The sequence below is a fragment of the Populus alba genome, chromosome 11 (assembly GCF_005239225.2).
Source record: "Populus alba chromosome 11, ASM523922v2, whole genome shotgun sequence".
NCBI classification, from domain to species: Eukaryota; Viridiplantae; Streptophyta; class Magnoliopsida; order Malpighiales; family Salicaceae; genus Populus; species Populus alba.
In genome coordinates, this window is record NC_133294.1 from 1,719,120 (window position 1) to 1,741,590 (window position 22,471).

General features: G+C 34.5%; 2 pseudogenes; both read left to right on the forward strand.

Moving 5' to 3' along the window:
• Positions 1-731: 731 nt before the first annotated feature.
• Positions 732-2,682, forward strand: LOC118032688 (putative cysteine-rich receptor-like protein kinase 9; annotated as a pseudogene).
• Positions 2,683-7,634: 4,952 nt separating this feature from the next.
• Positions 7,635-11,121, forward strand: LOC118032693 (cysteine-rich receptor-like protein kinase 15; annotated as a pseudogene).
• The last annotated feature ends 11,350 nt before the right edge of the window (positions 11,122-22,471 follow it).

Sequence of the window (22,471 nt, forward strand, 5' to 3'; positions counted from 1 at the left end):
TAATATATTGATATCAAAATTAATTTTTTTTAAAATAAAAAAAATATTATTTTAATATTTTTTTAAATAAAAAATACTTTAAAAAATAACCACCATTACACTTTCTAATAAACCTGCTAGGCTGATATGTGTTGCCGGTTCGACTGGTAAGGGTGACAATAACTGGTTTTAGTCTATGTCGAGTGGTGAATTGGATAATTTTTGGCAGAGAAGATGATGGTTCCTCTGTTTTTTTTTTTTATTTTATTTTTTTTTATTTTCTGGAGATTAATGAGTGACGTTCATTTGATTAGATTTTATTAATATCAGCACTTTGGGGGTGGTGAATGGTTGTTTTAATTTTTAAAGTGTTTATTTTAAAATATATTAAAATAATATTTTTTATGTTTTAAAAATTATTTTTAATATTAATATATTTTTGAAAAATTTAAAAAATATTAATTTAAAATAAAAAAATAAAACTTTTTAATTGTTTTTTTTTAAATAATCTTAAAATAAAAAACAAACTTTCCCTGTTGGGACTTAGTTTAGTTAAGTTTTATTAACGTGACATGTGATTATCACTATCATTTATTCTTGTTTTAATATTTTAATATTCCACAATTGGACTTTCTTATTAACGTGACATGTGATTATCTCTATCTTAACGAAACAGACTATGAAATTTCTCACTTGACTTTTGCCATTGACTTGCGGCAAGGAGCTCCTCCATGTAAAAGGAAGGACAACTCTGTTGCCCAAAATAATTAAGAGCAAGAAAACCTTATGATCAGTTATCATAAAAATGTTCGCTCTGAAACTCTCCATATTCCTGCTTTCCTTTGCAGCCCTCACGGAAGCACAGGATATCTTTTTCTTTAATTATGCATGCTCAGGCACAACCCCTCTCGTAAGTAACAGCCCGTATCAAGCCAATTTAAATATCCTTCTCTCTTCTCTCGCCGGCAATGCAACCCGCAATGACATTAACGGATTCTATAACGCCTCTACAGGACATGATGTTTATGAGGTCTATGGCCTCTTTCTTTGCCGTGGCGATGTTAGTGTCGAAGTTTGCCGAGAATGTGTGAACCTTGCAAGAAACGATGTAGTCCAACGTTGTCCAATCGAGAAGGAGGCTATCATATGGTATGATTAGTGTTTCCTGCGCTACTCAAACAGTAACATCTTCTCCAGCTTGAGCCAAACACCTTCGGTTGGCTTGTGGAATCCACAAAATATAACTGTTGATGTAGAATATAACCAGCTTGTTGTGGATACTATATCTGATGCTGCTAATGTAGCTGCAAGTGCGCCATCTGGTGAAAAAAAGTTCTCAGCCAAAAAAGTGATTTATACGTGGCGTGAGAATCTATACGTTCTTGTGCAGTGCACACCGGATATATCTACATCTGATTGTAATCGGTGTCTTGAACAAGCTATCCCTCAAGTACGAACTTGTTGTAGTAGTAAGCAAGGAGGAAGAGTCATATTTCCAAGCTGTAATTTTCGATATGAAAATTATTTATTTTACAACCAAGCTGCCGTCGAGGCAATGTCACCACCACCTCCATCTCCAGGCTCAATAGCAGATGGAAAAGGTTCTATTTTCTTCTTTATCATTTCTTTAATATGAGATTCTGTTATCTTGAATAATGATGTGCAACAAAAACATTGTCACTATGAAGGAGATGGAAGCAAATCTATGTGGATTAAAGTCGGTGCAGGCCTATCCGCAGTTACTGCTGTGCTATTTTTCAGTGTTTGCACTTACACCATGAGGAGAAGGACGAATCTGAGAACAGGTATGCATGTGAAATGTACCGAAAGTCCTGGTACTAAAAATTTTATATTATATATATGAACTACCTAGTTAGTTTCTATATACTTGCAGGTGATTTCCAAATATTTTTGAGATATAATCTTGACAAGAAATTAAAATTTTGAACCAGAATTCCTACCACCTTTGAATTTGCAAATATGTTGTGGTTAAGCTTGAAAAGAAGACTTAATTAGGCAGAGATTGAGTAATTGGCTTTAATTCCGTAAATTTTTCTCTAGTCAGGTCATCATCTGAAAAAATGCTAGTAGGTAGAAGGTTAAAAACAGAACAAAAATTTTGAAGTGTCGAAACAAGAAGTACATTTACATGATGTTCGAAACCTATATAATCAATTATTAGCACTTCACAATATCTCCTGCAGAGGAAATAGTAATCCAAGAGTAACAATTACTCGACTTGGCAGGACGAGCAACTGTTGGGGACGACTATTCAGACAAAGATATTCAAGGAGAGGTGACATCCCAGGACCTCCCTTTGATCCGGCTAGATGTTATAAATGAAGCTACAAAGCAATTTTCTGATGAAAACAAACTTGGTCAAGGAGGGTTTGGCCCAGTATACAGGGTAATCAAGGCTATCAAGTCAATTACTTTATTCATTAAAAAAACAAAAAACAAAAAACAAAAAATCGAATTCTGTTATTTGTTAATCTCTCAATGCACAAATTCGAAAATGCATCACACTTTGGCCCACAAATATTAATGCTTATTAGAATAGTTTGTGCTCAGGGTACGTTAGAGGATGGCAAAGAAGTTGCAGTTAAGAGGCTCTCAAGAACTTCTGGTCATGGACAAAGAGAATTCCTGAACGAGGTCGTTTTAATCGCCAGATTACAACACAGAAATCTTTTCAGGCTCCTGGGATGCTGCGTGGAAAAAAATGAAAAGCCAAAACCAGAATCCCTCTCCCTCTTTCTTTTGGTTTCTCCCCTTTACGGTTTCCTCTTCTTTTCGATCTGTCAACCCCCACCGATCACCACACTAAGATCAAATCAAACTCTTCTCCTTCTCCCTCTTGGCCAAGAGCAACACCAGCTGCAACCAAATCCGCCCGAAAGCCACGAGGTTTTCCCGCGGCGGCGCGTGAACCCACCCGCCGGTAGTTAAGGTGGCGCGTGGCTTCTGTTCCACCACTTTCAAGAGTATCCCAGTACTATTCCTGTGCTTCCGAAAGACTCCAGACCTGATTCCTTTAGTTCCGGGATACTTCGAACGCTTTGGAAGGTCGACTTATGACCTCAAACCATTTTTGAACAAAGTGATTATATATAGTGCGAATTAGAGACAGGCTTATTGTTTTTGTCTAATATTTAGACAGCGTGGACATTATTTAACTGATTTTTTTTTTAATTCAAATCCTATATTTATTGATGTTAAAATAAAAAATATAAATTCTGATATTTACTTATGTCAATATCAAGAATATTGCACTTTTCAGGTTATAAATGTAGAAATATTTATAAATAAATATTTATTAATATTAAAATCAAGAATATTATAAAAAGATCATAAGATCATGAAAGAAAAAATAAAAACAATTGAGAGCATTTTAAAATAAAATTAATAATACAACATGAACCTGTTTCATTTTATACATTTAAGAGGTGGTAATATTTTTTTTATAAAATTTATTTTGATTAATTAAAATTTTTAGTGACTATAATACTAAATAGCAACTCCTTAAATAAAATATCAAATATTTTTTTTAATATAAATATTTTAAAAGTCATTGTGATATCGGAATATGATATTAACTATATAAGTTATAAGTTGGGGTTTTAAATTTGACTATTTGCTACATGGCCTTATTATTGTTGGACTTTGACTCATTTATTTTCGTTGGTTTTCTTATATTAATATTTTTTTTTACAATTATTTATTTATTTTTATTTATTTATTAATTATTATATGAGAATATCACAAAAGGAATATTTAGTTTTTGACAAAGTAAAAAAAAAAAGAAGCAATATAAATGAAATTTAAACATGCAAATAACAAAAGCATTTTTTTCAAGTTAGGCTGCTGGTTCCGGTTCCGTGGAGAAGGAAAGGGCTGGAGACACAGGATTTGGGAGCTGTGACCGTTCTAGTGGCGAGTTATGGTCAGGGCTTTGTTCAGGGAAGTAGATGAAGAATGGAATGGGTTGACTTTGGTGGCGATGTGGAGCTTTTTTGATTTGGGACCAGAGCTGGTTATGGTTCGGGTTTATGGTGGTTATGGAAGAAAAGGCAGTGGCTTGATTACGGTGGGGGTGCCTAGGTTTCGGCCTAGGGTTGGTGATGGTGATGGTGATGGTGATGGGTGTTTGTTGAATATGAAAAGGACACTGGGTATGGTGGGGAACTGCTTCGCGTCAATGGGCTACAGTGGTGTTGTGGTGGTGAATAGTTGGGTGATATGTGTTGCTGGTTCGGCTGAATAACTGGTTTTAGTCGATGTTGAGTGGTGAATTGGAATTTTTGGCTAAAAAGATGATAGTTTCTCTGTTTTTTTTTTTTTTAGAGATTAATAAGTGACATTTATTTGATTAGATGTGGTTAATGGTTGATTTGATGTGGTTAATGGTTGTTCTTAAAGTGTTTATTTTAAAATGTTTTAAAATAATATTTTTTTATGTTTTAAAAATTATTTTTAATATTATTATATTTTTTGAAAAATTAAAGTAAAAAAATAATTTTTTTTTAAAATACTCTTAGAATAAAAAATAAACATTCCCTGTTGGGAATTAGTTTAGTTAAGTTTTATTAACGTGACATGTGATTATCACCATCATTTATTCTTCTTTTCATATTTCAATATTCTACAATTGGAGTTTCGCATTAGAAACTATGAAAGTTCTCACTTGACTTTTGCCATTGACTTGCGGCAAGGAGCTCCTCCATGTTAAAGGAAGGATAACTCTGTTGCCCAAAATAATTAGCTGCAAGAGCATGGTTTTGTCGAAACAAACCAAATATTCAGAGGGAAGAAACAGTTTGGCAACCGAATGACCAATGAATGCCTAGTATCCGTTGATGTTAAAGGTGTTTCTTCACTCGTGCTCCAGCTGCGAGGAAAACCATAGGCTTTAGGGACCCTCACGTTCTTTTCTTTGTTTACGCCCGCTGGGGAAAGATTAGCCGGCCATGATTTTGTCTTCTTGTTTGTAATGGATGAATAAAGCATGCTTCCCGGTTTCCTTTTTTTTTTTCCTCTCTGTTTGCATTGTGAAACGAACAAGGCAGGTCTTAAGGTGAGGAAATAGTGGGGTTGTGAGGCACGGATGTAGGATTTTGAGTTCAAATTTTCAGTTTCAGAACTTTGGCTCCCTCATGCATATGGGTTTCTTCCTTTCCAGTTACACAATTTTAAGTTGAGTTGATTTTAAACAGTTTTTGTTACAAGTTGTTTCAAGCTTCTTGTAAATCTTATAATATGTATGATGGCTTGCTACTTTCCATAGTGATGTTTAAATCTAATTGTAATGTTTGCGTTTTGACCATAAAAATATTTTTTTGTATGTTGCATATAGTCAATACCTTAATATATTTTAAAAAAAAATATTCGAAGTTTAAAAGAAAATTTGTTTTAGTATGGATTTCTTAAACACAAAAAATTATTTTCTTGCATTCTGGATTTTACAATATGTTTGTAAAACTCCAAAGGGTATTGGCTAATATTTCAAAAAAATACAAAAATCTTATTTTAGAAAGAATTCATCTATTATTCACCGTTAATGTTTGGATAAAGAAATCCCAAAGGGATGAATATCCAAAGTATTATTGAGAGTAACTTGTTATTATTCACCGTTAATATTTGGATAAAGAAATCTTAAATGGTAAATATTCAAAATAATTTTCTAAAAATAATAAGTCATCACGCATCCTTGAAAGAAGCCTTGATTATAATTGAGGACATTTTAATTTTTGACTCTACGCTTTACGAGCCGTGAGAGTATGAAACATTAAGACAAAAATAGGCGTTTAAACCACCCTAAATTTCATTAGATTTCTAAATTTTTATCCCTCCTCCTTGCGATTTATGAGTCGCAAACTCTTGAAATACTGAGGGAAAAATGAGCTTTTAAAGCATATGAAATCTCCTTGGATTTCTATCTTAATAAATTTAGTTTGAATCAAACACAGATTTCAAGATATCTGTATTGATTCTCCTTGGCACTTTGTAAATATATCTAAAGATATGATCTATATTGGCCAAGGGTTCTTACTTTTAGATTTTGAACCTAAGCCCATTCATCATAGCAAACATATCATAGGAAAACTGATTAGAGAACACCAACACCATAGCAAGGCAAACCACCAAGCAGCTTACCTTAGGTAAGGTATACTAGAGGTGCTAATACCTTCTTTTTACGCAACCAGTACCTTGTCTTAAAATCTCTGAAAAACCAGTTAGATTTCCTAGTAACTATAATAATAGGTGGCGACTCTTTTATTTATAAAACAAAAACTCCAAAATCAATCCCTCGCTTCGAGAAAGGTCGTCGCAATGTCGAGCTCTCGCGCGAGGGTGGGACAACCACAATTAATATTGCTCCTTCCAATAGTGATTCGAATTTAAGGGGATCCTTCAGATATGTCCTTGAATCCAGAAACCCAAACAAAGAGTCCAGTATCTGTTAAAGTGATTGTTTAAAAGAAAAAATATCCTTAGTTTAATCAAGGTAATTAAGAATATATATATATATATATATATATATATATATATATTATATATATATATATATATCCACTCAAGTGGTTGTCGATGTCGATGTTAGTCATCGACGTGTATTGACAAGGCAATTTCTATTTGTCAAATGGCCTAATTGAATGTTGATTTGGAGTTTTCCATGAAAATGAATTTTGATTCTGAGTCATAATTTAAAATTTATTTTTTATATAAAACAAAATTAAATTGTTTTAATCAAATGTTCAATAAAAAAATGATTTAAAACAAATTTTATAGAAGAAATGTAATATAATTAGATTTATAAATAATCCAAATATAAATTATTGAAAGATAAAAAAAAAAGTACTCAAGAATTTGAAGTACATTTTAAATTATAAGATATATTATACTAATTACTCAACAATAATAAAAAAGATATAGTAGTGTTAATTGGATATCTAATATTAAAAATTGAATTTTTTTTTTTATTTTTTTGTAAGGGAGTTCTAATGAGCTAGACACTCATTAGTAGATATCTACACTAGTTAAAGCATTTTGTTTCTGTATCATTCAGCAAAAATGCCATATGATATGGCTCTAGTTACTTAAAAATATCATACATAAAAAAAAAAAAATCTTTTTAAACGGATTTCTAAGTGAAATATTTGGTCATGCTTAAAATATTGAAGGTAGAAATTTTTGAAAAATGATGTTAATATATTACAGTATATCTGAACTTGGTTAAGTTTTATTAAGGTGACATCTCCTTGTCCCTTATCTACTTCAATCACCATCATTGATTCTTTTTAGTTAATAGTCGAGATTTTATTTACTTTTAGCTAATATGAAGATAGCAAAAGAAGTAGAAAAAAACAAGGCAGCAACAGAAACAAGAAAAAAAAATTCATAAAAGCGTGGCTGCTGCATTTCTACTTTTCATATTTCAATGGTCCACAATTCGAGTTTCACTTGACGAAACACACTATGAAAGTTCTCACTTGACTTTTCAAAAAAGAAAACGAGTCGACAACAGAAAGAAGAAAAAAATAATTCATAAAAGGATGGCTGCTGCAACGAAAAAAAAAATCTTCTTTTCATATTAGAAGCACGCAACTCTATCCTAACGAAACAGAGTATGAAATTTCTCACTTGACATTTGCCATTGACTTGTGGCAAGGAGCTCCTCCATGTAAAAGGAAGGACAACTCTGTTGCCCAAAATATCTAAGAGCAAGAAAACCTTATCAGTTATCATAAAAATGTTCGCTCTGAAATTCTCCATATTCCTGCTTTCCTTTGCAGCCCTCACGGAAGCACAGGAGAGCTCTTACGCTTATCATGTATGCCCAAACACAACCACTTTCGTAAGAAACAGCCCGTATCAAGCCAATTTAAATGTCCTTCTCTCTTCTCTCGCCGGCAATGCAACCCGCAATGACATTAACGGATTCTATAACGCCTCTACAGGACATGATGTTTATGAGGTCTATGGCCTCTTTCTTTGCCGTGGCGATGTTAGTGTCGAAGTTTGCCAAGAATGTGTGGACCTTGCTAGAAACGATGTAGTCCAACGTTGTCCAATCGAGAAGGAGGCTATCATATGGTATGATCAGTGCTTGCTACGCTACTCAAACAGTAACAACTTCTCCAGCTTGAGCCAATGGCCTTTGGTTTACATGTGGAATGTAGAAAATATAACTGTTGATGTAGAATTTAACCAGCTTCTGGTGAATACTATATCTGGTGCTGCTAAAGAAGCTGCAAGTGCGCCTTTAGGTGTTTAGTATTTTGCTGCCAAAAAAGTGATATATACGTGGCGTGAGTTTCTATACGTTCTTGTACAGTGCACACCGGTTCTATCTACATCTGATTGTAATCGGTGTCTTCATCAAGCTATCACTCAATTACAAATTTGTTGTAATAATAAGCGAGGAGGAAGAGTCCTAAATCCAAGCTGTAATCTTCGATTTGAAAATTATTTATTTTACAAAGAAGTTGCCGTCGTGCCAATGTCACCACCACCACTATTCACGCCAGTTGTTCCCCTCCCTCCATCTCCAGGCTCAATAGCAGATGGAAAAGGTTCTATTTTCTTCTTTATCATTCCAAAATCTTTCTTTATCGTTTCTTTAATATGAGATTCTGTTATCTTGAATAATGATGTGCAACAAAAACATTGCCACTATGAAGGAGATGGAAGCAAATCGATGTGGATTAAAGTCGGTGCAGGCCTATCCGCAGTTATTGCTGTGCTATTTTTCAGTGCTTGCACTTACACCATGAGGAGAAGGACGAATCTGAGAACAGGTATGCATGTGATATGTACCGAAAGTCGTGGTACTAAAAATTTTATATTATATATATGAACTACCTAGTTAGTTTCTATACACGTGCAGGTGATTTCCAAATATTTTTGAGATATAATCTTGACAAGAAATTAAAATGTTGAACCAGAATTCCTAACACCTTTGAATTTGCAGATATGTTGTGGTTAAGCTTGAAAAGAAGACGAAATTAGGCAGAGATTGAGTAATTGGCTTTAATTCCGTAAATTTTTCTCTAGTCAGGTCATCATCTGAAAAAATGCTAGTAGGTAGAAGGTTAAAAAATTTTGAAGTGTCGAAACAAGAAGTACATTTACATATGTTTGAAACCTTATAATCAATTATTAGCACTTCACAATATCTCCAGCAGAGGAAATAGGAAATATCCAAGAGGAACAATTACTCGACTTGGCAGGACGAGCAACTGTTGGGGACGACTATTCAGACAAAGATATTCAAGGAGAGGTGACATCCCAGGACCTTCCTTTGATCCGGCTAGATGTTATACATGAAGCTACAAAGCAATTTTCTGATGAAAACAAACTTGGTCAAGGAGGGTTTGGCCCAGTTTACAGGGTAATCAAGGCTATCAAGTCAATTTCTTTATTCATTAAGAAAACAAAAAAAGAAAAAATCGAATTCTGTTATTTGTCAATCTCTCAATACACAAATTCGAAAAGGCATCACACTTTAGCCCCCAAATATTTATGCTTATTAGAATAATTTGTGCTCAGGGTACGTTAGAGGATGGCAAAGAAGTTGCAGTTAAGAGGCTCTCAAGAACTTCTGGTCAAGGACAAAGAGAATTCCTGAAGGAAGTCGTTTTAATCGCCAAATTACAACACAGAAATCTTGTCAGACTCTTGGGATGCTGCCTGGAAAAAAATGAAAAGTTACTTATCTATGAGTATATGCCCAACAAAAGCCTTGATGTCATTCTTTTTGGTTTGACCCCTAAACACCTGAATCTTTGCACTTTGTAACAAAGACCAGAAAGTGTAACTGATTTGATTTTTATGTTGATGCTACTCAGGTTCCAGAAATGGAGTCCTGCTTGACTGGCAAAGACGCTTGAGCATTATCAATGGAATTGCACGGGGGCTCTTGTATCTTCATGAAGATTCTCGTCTTAGAATTATTCACAGGGATCTCAAAGCAAGCAACATTTTGCTTGATTATGAGATGAATCCGAAGATATCAGACTTTGGAATGGCTAGGATTTTCGGTGGAAATCAAAGCGAGGCTAACACGAATAGAATTGTCGGAACATAGTAAGTATTACTACATTTCCATTCCCACAGTGTTATTGTTTTCAATTGTATATTTGTTTGGAACAAATGGACTTTCTTATTCTTTCTTTTCAATATATAATTTCAATTTAAAAATTTAAATTATTAAATAAGATTTTTTTTAAAATAATTTACTTACCCATATAACTACTTTATATAATGAGATTAGAATTCATGAACTTTCCGTTATCACGGTTTTAATACCAATTTAAAGAATAATTTTATATCAAATATGATAAATATTATTTTTACAGCAAGGTGGCAAAGGTTCACAATGGTGCATTCTTGACCGATTTATATGACGCAAAAGAATTTTGCTAACCTCTTCATGAATATAAAGCAATTTGTTTCCTCTTGTGTCAATTCAAAACAGTGGATACATGGCTCCAGAGTATGCTATGGCGGGACTTTTTTCTGTAAAATCAGATGTTTTCAGTTTTGGAGTGTTGCTGTTAGAGATAGTCAGTGGGAAAAAAAATGTTGGCTTTAATCTTTCAGAAGAAGGCGAAAGCCTTCTCACTTTTGTAGGTTACAAATCCTATCTTTCTATCCATAAAAGGATTACTAGCAATGATTTTTGTTATCTAAATTCAGGAAGTCTCTTAACTTTTCAGGCATGGAAACTGTGGTCAGATGGTCAAGGACTGGAATTGATGGACCCTATGCTAGAGAAATCAAGCGTGGCAACTGAGGTGCTGAGATGCATCCATATTGGACTGCTCTGCGTGCAAGAGGATCCAGCAGATAGACCCACAATGTCATCTGTGCTTCATATGTTGGCAAGTGATACCATAGCACTCCCTATCCCTAAACAGCCAGCATTTTCTATCGGCCGATTTGTTGCCATGGAAGGTCAATCCTCAAATCAGAAAGTTTGTTCTGTCAATGAATTAACCTTTACCGTTTTATCACCACGGTGACGGTAAATTAAGTTGTAATTTAAGAGAATGAAGCTGTAGCTCCTTCGACTGTTTTTCTTTACAAACACAGACATTTCCAGACAGATAGAAACATATGTTCTTGATTTGTTTTTCTTCATATGTTCTTGATTTGTTTTTCTTCGCAGTCTGAGAACTATTATCTTACATACAAATCATATTTCATGCTACAATGGAACCTAAAATCTTCAAAAAATTATTTATGTATATAGTAATGATTGAACAGAGAGTTTCTATTTATGGCTGCTCCAAATTATGGGCCTCTTAGGCCTCCTTGCCCTTTGCTTGTGACTAAGTTTATGCCCAAAGAAACCAAATACAGCATCAGTGACTTCTTTGTCCAGGCATCAATAACCATCATTAATATTGCTCCTTGAAGTCAAGAACCGAAACAAAGAGGAAGCATCATTTTTGCTATCTTATCTCTGGAAGAGATCCAGCCCGTTGATCATATTTCCATGAGCTTAAGGCATGATAAAGCCATAAATATCTGAAAAATAATAAATGTAAAAAGATTGAAAATCAGTTAAAATTAAAAATAATGTATGTTTTTCAAAATAAGTAAAATGTGATCAAAGAAATATTAGAATAAAAATTGTGGAAACTTAGTAATTTATCTTTATATATTTTTTATTTTCTCAATCATTCCTCTGTAAAACTACTAAGCTACTATATGTCAAGATATCAAATGCTCTGCCTCAGCCACCTCAGCTTCAGCCACCTCTGCTTCAGCCACCTGTCAAAGAGAATAGAGAATATAATGGTTAGCAAGTTTGTTAATGTGGTTAGGCAGTTAATGAATTATGTTACAGCTGAGTAGAAAACGTAACCAAGCTTCTCATCTATATATAAATGAATGTAACAGTGCTGGGAACATAATCAAGTGAATAAAACATATAGACATTTTCTTCTTCTTCCTCTGCATTACAGCAGTATATTTCTCTGCTTCTATTCTGCTTCTTGTTCATCTCTATAATTCTTGCTAGTCTTTCATGGTATCAGAGCTTAGGATTGTTAGTATCTTGTGAGCTTGTGATTTCTCTGCTTCTAATCTCTGTTTCTGGTGTTATTATCGCCATATTCAATCAAAAAAATCAAAAACAATGATCTGCCTATAATCTGTTTGATATATTGTCAAACTAAAAGACTTCTCTTCAAACACTCTTCTCAACCTGTAATTTCTGTGATTCTCTTCCTCCTCATTCGTTTGAACTTCAAAAATGATAACAACTTCTCAACTACAGATTCTCCAATCTCCCATTACCTCTTTACTTCCTACAATTTCAACAGCAGTAACCGTTAAATTGGATGACACAAATTATCTCATCTGGAACTTTCAAATGCAAATTCTACTGGAGAGTCATGGTATTTCAGGATTTGTTGATGGATCAACAAAGTGTCCACATCGGTTTGATACAGCTTCTGATGTTGAAGGTGCTGAAACTAATGATCATAAAATTTGGAAAATGCATGATCGGGCATTGATGCAGTTGATTATTGCTACCCTCTCTTCAACTGCAATCTCCTACGTTATTGGATGTGTTAGCTCTCATGACATGTGGATTCAACTGAAGGATAGATTTTCCACAATTTCCAAGGCACGGATTTTTCAGATGAAAAGTGAGCTTCAAACCATCAAGAAGGGCTTCGATACTGTGACTCAATATTTGCAGAAAATCAAGGATGCTCGGGATCATCTGTCTGCAGCAGGGGTTTATTTTGAAGATGATGACATTGTCATCTTGGCTCTCAATGGTCTTCCTTCTGATTATAACACCTTTCGATGTATGGTTCGTGGCCGAGACAATGTGTTATCTCTTAAAGATTTTCGGTCTCAATTGCTGGCTGAAGAAGCTACTCTTGAGCAAACTTACTCTGCTGCTTCATTTGTTCCTGCAATGATGGCTCAACATCAGGGATCTCCTGGCAAAGCTCTTGCTCTTGATGAAGGTAGCTTTCATTCTCATCCTTCTAACTCCAAGTCTGCTCCTCCTCCTGGTTTCCATGGAGGATTTAATGGTCATAACAGTGGATTTCATGGTTCCAATGGTGGATACTTTGGCAATCGGGGGTCTCACTTTAAGGGACGTGGCAGAGGACGTCATCAGTATCAGTTCAGCCCACGTCCTTATCAGGTTCCACCTACATCTCACCCTGGTCTTCTTGGTCCTGGCATTGACATTCCTACATGTCAAATTTGCACTAAGAAAGGTCATGTAGCTGTTGATTATTATCAGCGTCACACTCTGCCTCCTAATCCTGCCACTTCCATTCAATGTCAAATTTGTTGGAAATTTGGGCACACTGCTGTTCAGTGTTACCATCGAGGTAATTTCAGCTATCAAGGCCGACCTCCCTCCAGTAATCTTAGTGCTATGCATGCTGCGTTTCCACCTCCTTCTCCTCCAGAACAATTTTGGGTGGCTGATACTGGCGCCACCACACACATGACCTCTGATTTGGCTCAACTTAATCTGGCTGCACCTTTCTCAGGAGCTGATACTATTACCACTGCTGGAGGTTCAGGTTTGACCATCTCTAATATTGGTTCTTCTATTCTGGATGTCCCTCATTGCTCCTTACAATTAAAGCAAGTTTTGCATGTGCCAAAACTCTCTCAACACTTGTTATCGGTTCATAAGCTGTGCAAAGATAACAACTACCGTTTTATTTGTGATGCTTTTGGTTTTTGGATTCAGGACAAAATCACGGGGAATGTCCTCCTCAAGGGACTGTGTAGAGCTGGGTTGTATCCTATTTCATTTTCTTTTTCATTTCCTTCGCAGTCTCTCTTTCCAAATAATCCGGTTTGTTATCTTGGTAAACAGGTCAACACAAGTCTTTGGCACAAGCGTCTTGGTCATCCTTCAAACACGGTCACCTTTACTCTGTTAAAACAATCCTAGATTCCTTTCACCTCAGACACATCCAAATTTGTTTGTACCACTTGTCTAGAAGGTAAACTTGCCAAACTTCCTTTTCCTTATCCGGCAGTTAAATCTGTTAAACCTTTAGAGGTCATTCATAGTGATGTTTGGGGGCCTTCTCCCACTGTATCTGTTGAAGTTTTCAGATATTATGTTAGCTTCATTGATGAATGTACTCGATTTACTTGGATTTTTCCAATGATTAATAAAGGAGAGGCTTATTCCATTTTTGTTTCCTTTCATACCTTCTTAGTTACTCAATTCTCTGCTACTCTTCGAGTCTTTCAGAGTGATGGGGGTGGTGAGTATCTTAGTAATAAATTCAAACATTACCTCCTTACCAAGGGTATTATCCATCAAATGTCTTGTCCCTATACTCCGGAACAAAATGGCCTTGCTGAGCGCAAACATCGGCATATTTTAGAAACAACCATTACTCTATTACAAACTGCCCATTTACCTCCAAAATTTTGGTTTCATGCTTGTGCTACTTCCATTTATTTGATTAATAGAATGCCCTGTCAAATTCTTCAACACAACTCACCATATTTCCTGCTATATGGCTCTCTACCAGTTGTTAATCATTTGCGAATTTTTGGTTGTGCTTGTTTTCCTTTACTTAAGCCTTATAATTTTAACAAGCTTCAGCCCAAGACTTCCACTTGTATTTTTCTGGGGTATGCAGGTCAGTATAAGAGGTATATTTGTTTTTCTATTCGCACAAATCGTTTCTTTGTCACTAGACATGTTCTATTTGATGAATCTATGTTTCCTTACTCTCATGTGCTTCTTGTATCCCCTTCCACTTCCTCATTCCCTTGTCTACATCCCACTATGTTCCCTCTTATTTCTCCTCCTCCTCTAGTGGCTGCATCTCAGCCTCCACTATCTCCCAGTTCCTCCTCACAGCCTACATTGTCTCCACCTCAGCCCACTCTGTCACCTACACAGTCTCCTCTCCCTGTTGATCCTGACTTTCAGCCTGAGGATCTATGTGTGGTCTTACCTCTTTCCCCACTGAATCTTCATCCCATGACCACCAGGTCTAAGAATGGTATCTCCAAAAGAAAGGCTTACTCTGCCTCTGTCCAGTTTGTTGCTTCTTCTCAGGTTGAACCCCATTCCTTCAAGGCTGCTTCCACCATTCCTGAATGGCAGTCTGCTATGCAGGAGGAGCTTGATGCTCTTCATGCCCAAGGTACTTGGGACTTGGTGCCTCTTCCACCTAGCAAAAATCTTGTTTGGTGTAAATGGGTCTACCGAATAAAAAAGAATGCGGATGGTTCTATCGCTAGGCATAAAGCTCGGTTGGTGGCCAAGGGTTTCAGTCAAGAGGAAGGTATTGACTATAATGAAACCTTTAGTCCTGTCGTGAAACCTACCATGGTTCGTTTGGTCCTTGCTCTTGCTGCTCAGTTTAACTGGTCTTTACGACAGCTTGACATTACCAATGCCTTTTTGCATGGTCTTCTGCATGAGGAGGTTTATATGGCTCAACCCCCAGGTTTTGTGAGTAAGATTCATCCTTCTGACTTTGTTTGCAGACTCAAGAAATCGTTATATGGCCTTAAACAGGCTCCTCGTGCCTGGAATGAACGCTTCACCAATTTTTTACCAAGTTTGGGATTTCAAGCATCTTCTGCCGATCCATCTTTGTTTGTTCAGCATTCTTCTCTTGGTGTTGTGATTTTGCTACTCTATGTTGATGATATCATCCTTACTGGTAGTCATGCTTCTCTTCTTTCTTCAGTCATTGCTGCCTTGACTCAAGAATTTGATATGAAGGATCTCGGCAGGTTGCATTATTTTTTTGGCCTGCAGATCACATATCTCCCTTCCGGTTTGTTTGTGTCCCAGACGAGTTACATCACTGACTTACTTAGTAGAGTTGATTTACAGCATTCCAAATCTTGTGATACTCCTTGTCTTCCTCATCATCATTTGCTCAAGGATGATGGACAACCCTACTCTCATTCTCAACAGTATTGCAACATTGTTGGCGCCTTGCAGTATCTCACGTTCACCAGGCCTGATATTGCCTTCTCTGTCAACCAGGCTTGCCAATTTATGCATAATCCCATGCATTCTCATGTTGTTGCTGTCAAACGGATATTGTGGTATCTTAAAGGTACCCTTGATGTTGGTCTTCATTTTCAGGCTGGTCCTCTTCATCTCCAAGCTTATAGTGATGCTGACTGGGCCGGTGATCCCAATGATCGTCGTTTTGTCTCTGGCTCTATTGTCTTCCTCGGCTCTAGTCCTATTTCTTGGGCTTCTAAGAAACAACATATTGTTTCTCGCTCCTCCACTGAAGCTGAGTATCGCGCTCTTGCGATTGCTGCTGCTGAACTTGCTTGGATTCACCAGCTTCTCTGTGATGTTCACATTCCTTTACATATCCCTCCGATCATTCATTGTGATAATATCTCTGCTATTTCCCGTGCTTCCAATCCTGTTTTCCATTCCAGAATGAAGCATCTCCAAATTGATTATCATTTTGTTCGCGAACGTGTTATCAAAGGTGATTTGTTGGTTCAACATGTCTCTTCCGCTGATCAATCTGCTGATATTCTCACTAAAGGCCTTTCCACTCCTTTATTTCGGCGTCACTGTTTCAATCTTATGCTTGGTTCCTCCAAGCATATGATTGCGGGGGAATGTCAAGATATCAAATGCTCTGCCTCAGCCACCTCAGCTTCAGCCACCTCTGCTTCAGCCACCTGTCAAAGAGAATAGAGAATATAATGGTTAGCAAGTTTGTTAATGTGGTTAGGCAGTTAATGAATTCTGTTACAGATGAGTAGAAAACGTAACCAAGCTTCTCATCTATATATAAATGAATGTAACAGTGCTGGGAACGTAATCAAGTGAATAAAACATATAGACATTTTCTTCTTCTTCCTCTGCATTACAGCAGTATATTTCTCTGCTTCTATTCTGCTTCTTGTTCATCTCTATAATTCTTGCTAGTCTTTCACTATAATCTTAGTTAAATGCATTTTTAAAAAATTACCCTTCTCTTAAAAATTATATTAAATCTTATGACCATAAAGATTGTTAAGCTAAAATATATATGCTGCTTTTGATTAATTATTTCAGATTACAAAAATATATCGATGCAATAACTCGTAAGCCTATTGAGTATAAGTGCGGATCTTTACAGAGCGACTTTACTTTCTATCACCATCTATTAAATGAGATGCTCTTGTCCCTCATTTACTTCTCTCACCATCTATTAAATGCTTCAAAAAAAATTTCTTCTTTTCACATTTCAATATTCCACAGATTTGAAAGTTCTAGGAAAGATGACTCTATTGCCCAAAATAAGAGCAAGAAAACCTTACCAGTTATCACAAAATGTTGGTTCTGATGACCATTAACATCATGGAAGCACGTGAGATGACCATTTTGTGGCAGTGTAATGAATTCGTAGCCATGCGTTACCTAACATAGTGTCGACTTGTCAAAGAAAAATTCAATTGGGTGTCACGAAGTGTAAATTAATTGTATTACATAACTTATGTTAGAACTGAGGAATTCCTATGGCGCAACCTTTCGAGGTCGTCCAACCTGCACATCAGTCTTACATATTGGGTCCTGGGCTTTGAGCTGGTGACGTCAGTATTTTCCCTTAGGAAGGAGCTGTAAAAATGTCAAAGATTTAAGATTTACATGTAACAAAAGATGTAAGTGTTGAAGGGTAATATAAAATTATTTTTGAAGTTTTATTTAATATTTTTTTAGTTTTTAAATTTAAATAATTTTTTTATGTGATATTAAAATTTTAATGAGTAAATAATTCAACATCCTTAACTTTAAAAGATGGATAAGAGGTTTATTGTTTTGATTGATTTTATGAGTTCACATATTCAAATCAATGCTAAGAAATTTTTGTTAGATTTTTTTTTTCAATATACTAAACATATGTAGAGGATCAATTGCGTTGGATCTCACATTAAATAAAAAAAATCAATAAGACTGACAGTTACTTCTTTGACAACAATTCTTGAATCTTTAAGGCAGTCCTTCGCCCCATTGATAAGGTTGGATTAATAGTCCAGTCTTTAGAAAGGCGCATTCTGTTACATTAAGATTGTTTGTGGAAAAATAATTTGTTAAGTGGAAATAATTTATTAATCATTGCTTGAGTTTAACTAAAGATAGACTTTATTTAACTGTTAGTTATGCAATTACTATGCAGAGGCACAATCACTAATAAAGTTTTATTAATATGAGATGCCCTTGTCTGGCCTCATTTACTTCTATATATCACCAGCTTCAATTTTTTTTTTTTCTTCTTTTCACATTTCAATATTCCACAAATTTAAAAGTACTGTTCTTGTGGAATTTAACAAGCTACATGTTAGCAACTATGAGCTATTTGGAAATATGGTAGTGATTGATTTTTAAAGTATTTTTCATTCTAAAAATAAATTAAAATAATATTTTTTATTTTTAAAAAATAATTTTTGACATAAAAATATTAAAATAATTTTAAAAAAATTAAAAATAAATTAATTTAAAGTAAAAAATAATAATAATAAATTTTCCATCTGTAGTGTTATATGTGGAGCAGCTAATGACGCTACAAGGGCACCATCAGGTATTAAAAAGTTTGCAGCCAAAAAAGTAATTTATACGTTGCATGAATCTTTATATGTTCTTGGGCAGTGCACACTGGATCTATCTACATGTTATTGTAATCAGTATCTTCTACTAGCTAACCTCAGCTTATCAATTTGTTGTACTAATAAGCTTATCAACTCTTATAACATTTAATCAAATCAATTCTTTTCTTTCCTTTCGTTTCGACTACCTTTTTGCCAAGTTTACTCTATGGGCTGGGATCTAACAAGAAAGAAAGAAAAAGAAAGCTACCACTAATACAAAAATTTTGTACAGGATATGATTTGGTTCCTTGTTTCTTTTTTTACTGTGGACTGGTATTTATAGGTAACATGTTGGTATATTTCCAAACTGGTCCCTCAACTCTTTTTTTTTAATTTTGATTTTTTCTTATTTTTTTTTAAAACGAGCAATATCAACATCAACTCAACACTCAATAAAAAAAAATGAGTAATTGTAAAATTAACGTGTTAAAAGTTGAACGCGTTTAAAATATCTTTGAAAATTTAAATTCTTCTGAGATGGCGTTAAAAATGCTAAAAACGATGCAAATATATCAAAAATATATTTTTTGGGTTTTTCCCTGTGTTTTTTTTTTGTTATTTTTTGATTTTTTCTGAAAAATTATCAAAAACATGAGTAAAAAATTAGATAGCAACACTAGTAATAAGTCCCTATCAAAATTCAGAATTAATTATCCAATATAGTTTTGTTGACCACTTCAAGTCCTTTCTTTTCTCTATTTTTTTTTTGTTTTTGTTTTTTTTATATGCATACAAATCCCTTACAAAAAAAGAAAAATTATGTTGTGAATTAGGATTCCACGCCCTTTTATAAAATGAACTTTTTCTCTTTTAGAGAATATTAGTATTCGGATGACAAGAGGGTCAGGGATGTGTTTGAAATGGTGGTATAATTGTTTTTTACATAAAAAATATATTATTTTTATTTTTAATATTAACATATTAAAATTATTAAAAAACTTAAAAAAATTAATTTGATAACTGCCGTATTCCTAAACATTCACTATAACCCTAACCCCTTTCATTTTAATGTCTCACAATTTTAATTCATAAAAAGGATGGCTGCTGCAACGAAAAAAATTTTCTTCTTTTCATATTTCAATATTCCACAATTGGAGTTTTTCATTAGAAACATGCAACTCTTTCTTAAGAAAACAGATTATGAAATTTATAATACATCCTTTGAAATAACATTTGTCGGTAATTTCATGTTTTGTTACTAATTATGTCAGTAAAAAAACAAAACCGATGGTTTTATAGACGGGTAATATGTGCTAGTGATTATAGCATATATAGTAAATATTTTTAAACTCTTTATAAAATACCGACAGACTAAGTCCCATGATGTGGGTTCCCCATTTCTTGGTTTCCTCGTCTGATGCCGGTGGTTGATTATTAGGCTGTGATTCTTCTGTGACAGTGGCTGATGAGGTTGCTTCATGGAATTCTGCCTCTTTAGCTTCAGGAGATGATTGTACTGTTGGGTATGACACACGCTGGGCTTCTGTCTCTTGAGGGGTGCTTCTCATCTTTACTTAAATGGAATTGAATGGGAGGTAGATTTTGGGCAAAAGAGAAAAGCTGGCAGTTCAAATTTGATTGATTCTTGCAGTGGGCTTTTGTAAGATTTGATTGTTTTTTAGTACTCAAGCGCTAGGAGAGCTGCCCATTGATGGAGGTTCATACTACCAGTACACGGTTTCCTTTCCTTTGCAATGAATACTCTTGATAAAATCAACCTTCTAGATTTGCAAGAACGTTCTTAGCCTGCTGTCCTATTAAGCTCTTTCCAGAGGCGGCGTCTAGGTAAACGGAGACCATTTGATTTTGGAATATTCTTGTCTTTTGATATGTTGATATTGTGAGCAGGTGAAGAAACCAAGAAGTTTCCCATTTAGTGATTGTTTGGAGCAGTTTTTTATATTTTAAAAAATATTTTTTTTTTAAAATTATTATTTTTTATCATTTTGATATTAAAAATAAATCGTAAAAAAAAATTAATATATTTTTAAATAAAAAACAACTTTAAAAACAAAAACTTAACAGTTATTCTAGACCTTTAATAGCTCATCTGTTCTGGTTGGATAGCCAAACATGTCATCACCAACTTGCCAAAGGTATCATCAATGAGGGGACCTGATGAGATGATCCCAATCGTACCATCCGTGACATCCTCTTTTCAACACGTGTGTGAAAGTTAGCCTAAGAGACTTGAAGCGTTTGGGAACGTGGTTAAAACGCGTTCCCACAAAATTCAAAAATTTTTAGGTATTTTTAGGCTCTCCCGATGGTTTTATAGACGGGCAATATGTGCTAAAAACAATCTCACTGGAAATATAGTGATGAAATTCATCTGTCGGTGATTATAGCATATGTAGTAAATATTTTTGAACTCTTTATAAAATACGACAGACTAAGGCTCCGTTTGTTTGCTGGAAAGTAGTTTCTTTTTGGAAAGTGAATTCCGGGGAAAGTGAATTCCGAGAAAGTATTTTTCGATGTTTGGTAGTGTAATGGAAAATAAGCTGGAAAACACTTTCCAGTGTTTGGTTATGTCATGGAAAATGAGCTGGAAAATAACTTATTAACATTTTATTTTTCTCAAGTTTATTAAAAATAATAAGAAACAAATCTTACAAATTAAAAAGTTGAATGAGAATGAAATTGAAAAAAAAAATATAATTTCATAAATTATCTCAAATAATAAATAATAATCAAAATAATAGAGATCAAATCTAAAAAATTAAAAAAATAAAAGATGAAGAAATTAAAAATAATAATAATCAACATTTCATAAATTATTTCAAATAAAATAAGTAACAATCAAAAGAATGAGGACCAAATCTGATAGATAAAAATTTTCAATAAAAAAATGATAAGAAAAAAGCAAATAACAATTACAAAAATAAGGACCAAAATTAATATAAAAATAAAATTTTAAGAGATGAAATTGAAAATAAATATTAAAAACAAAATATATATAGCGATCAAAAGTTTGAGGATCAAATTTGATATAATCAGCAAATAATGACATTTCTAAATTTTTCACAGCTTTCGGAAAGTGTTTTCCCCTAAATTTTTTAGGAAAACACTTTCTTGAAAACCAAGCCAAAATTTTCTTTTACTGGAAAGTGTTTTCCATTGACCAACTTTTCTAATGGCAAACAAACACAAGAAAGTTTGGAAAGTGATTTCCCGGAAACCACTTTCCGGAAAACAAACACAGCTAAAGGGAAAACACTTTCCTGAAAACCAAACCAAATTTTTCATTGACTAAAATTGACCGGAAAGTATTTTCCGTTGACCGGAAAGTATTTTCCGTTGACCAACTTTCCTAATGACAAACAAACACAAGAAAGTTTGGAAACAGGTTTCCAGAAACCAGTTTCCAAGGAAACAAACGAGGCCTAAGATCAAAACAAACTCTTCTCCTTCATCCTCTTGGCCAATAGCAACAACAGCTGCAACCAAATCTGCTCGAAAGCCAACAAACCACCAGGTTTTACTCGCAGCGGAGAGTGAATCCATGCGCCGGTAGTGAAGGGAGCACGTGGCTACACGTGCCGCTACTGTTCCACCACTTTCAAGAGTTTCCCAATACTATTCATGTGCTTTCGAAAGACTCCAGACCCGATTCCTTTAGTTCCGGGATACTTCGAATGCTTTGGAAGGTTGATTTATGACTTCAAACCATTTTTGAACAAATTGATTATGTATTGTGTGAAATTGAGACATGCTTATTGTTTTTGTATAATATTTAGAATGCGTGGACATTATTTAACTGATTTATGTTCTTTTCCAAAAAAAATAAATCTCTTTTTTTTTTTAATTCAAATCCTAGTATTTATTGGTGTTAAAATTAAAAATATCAATT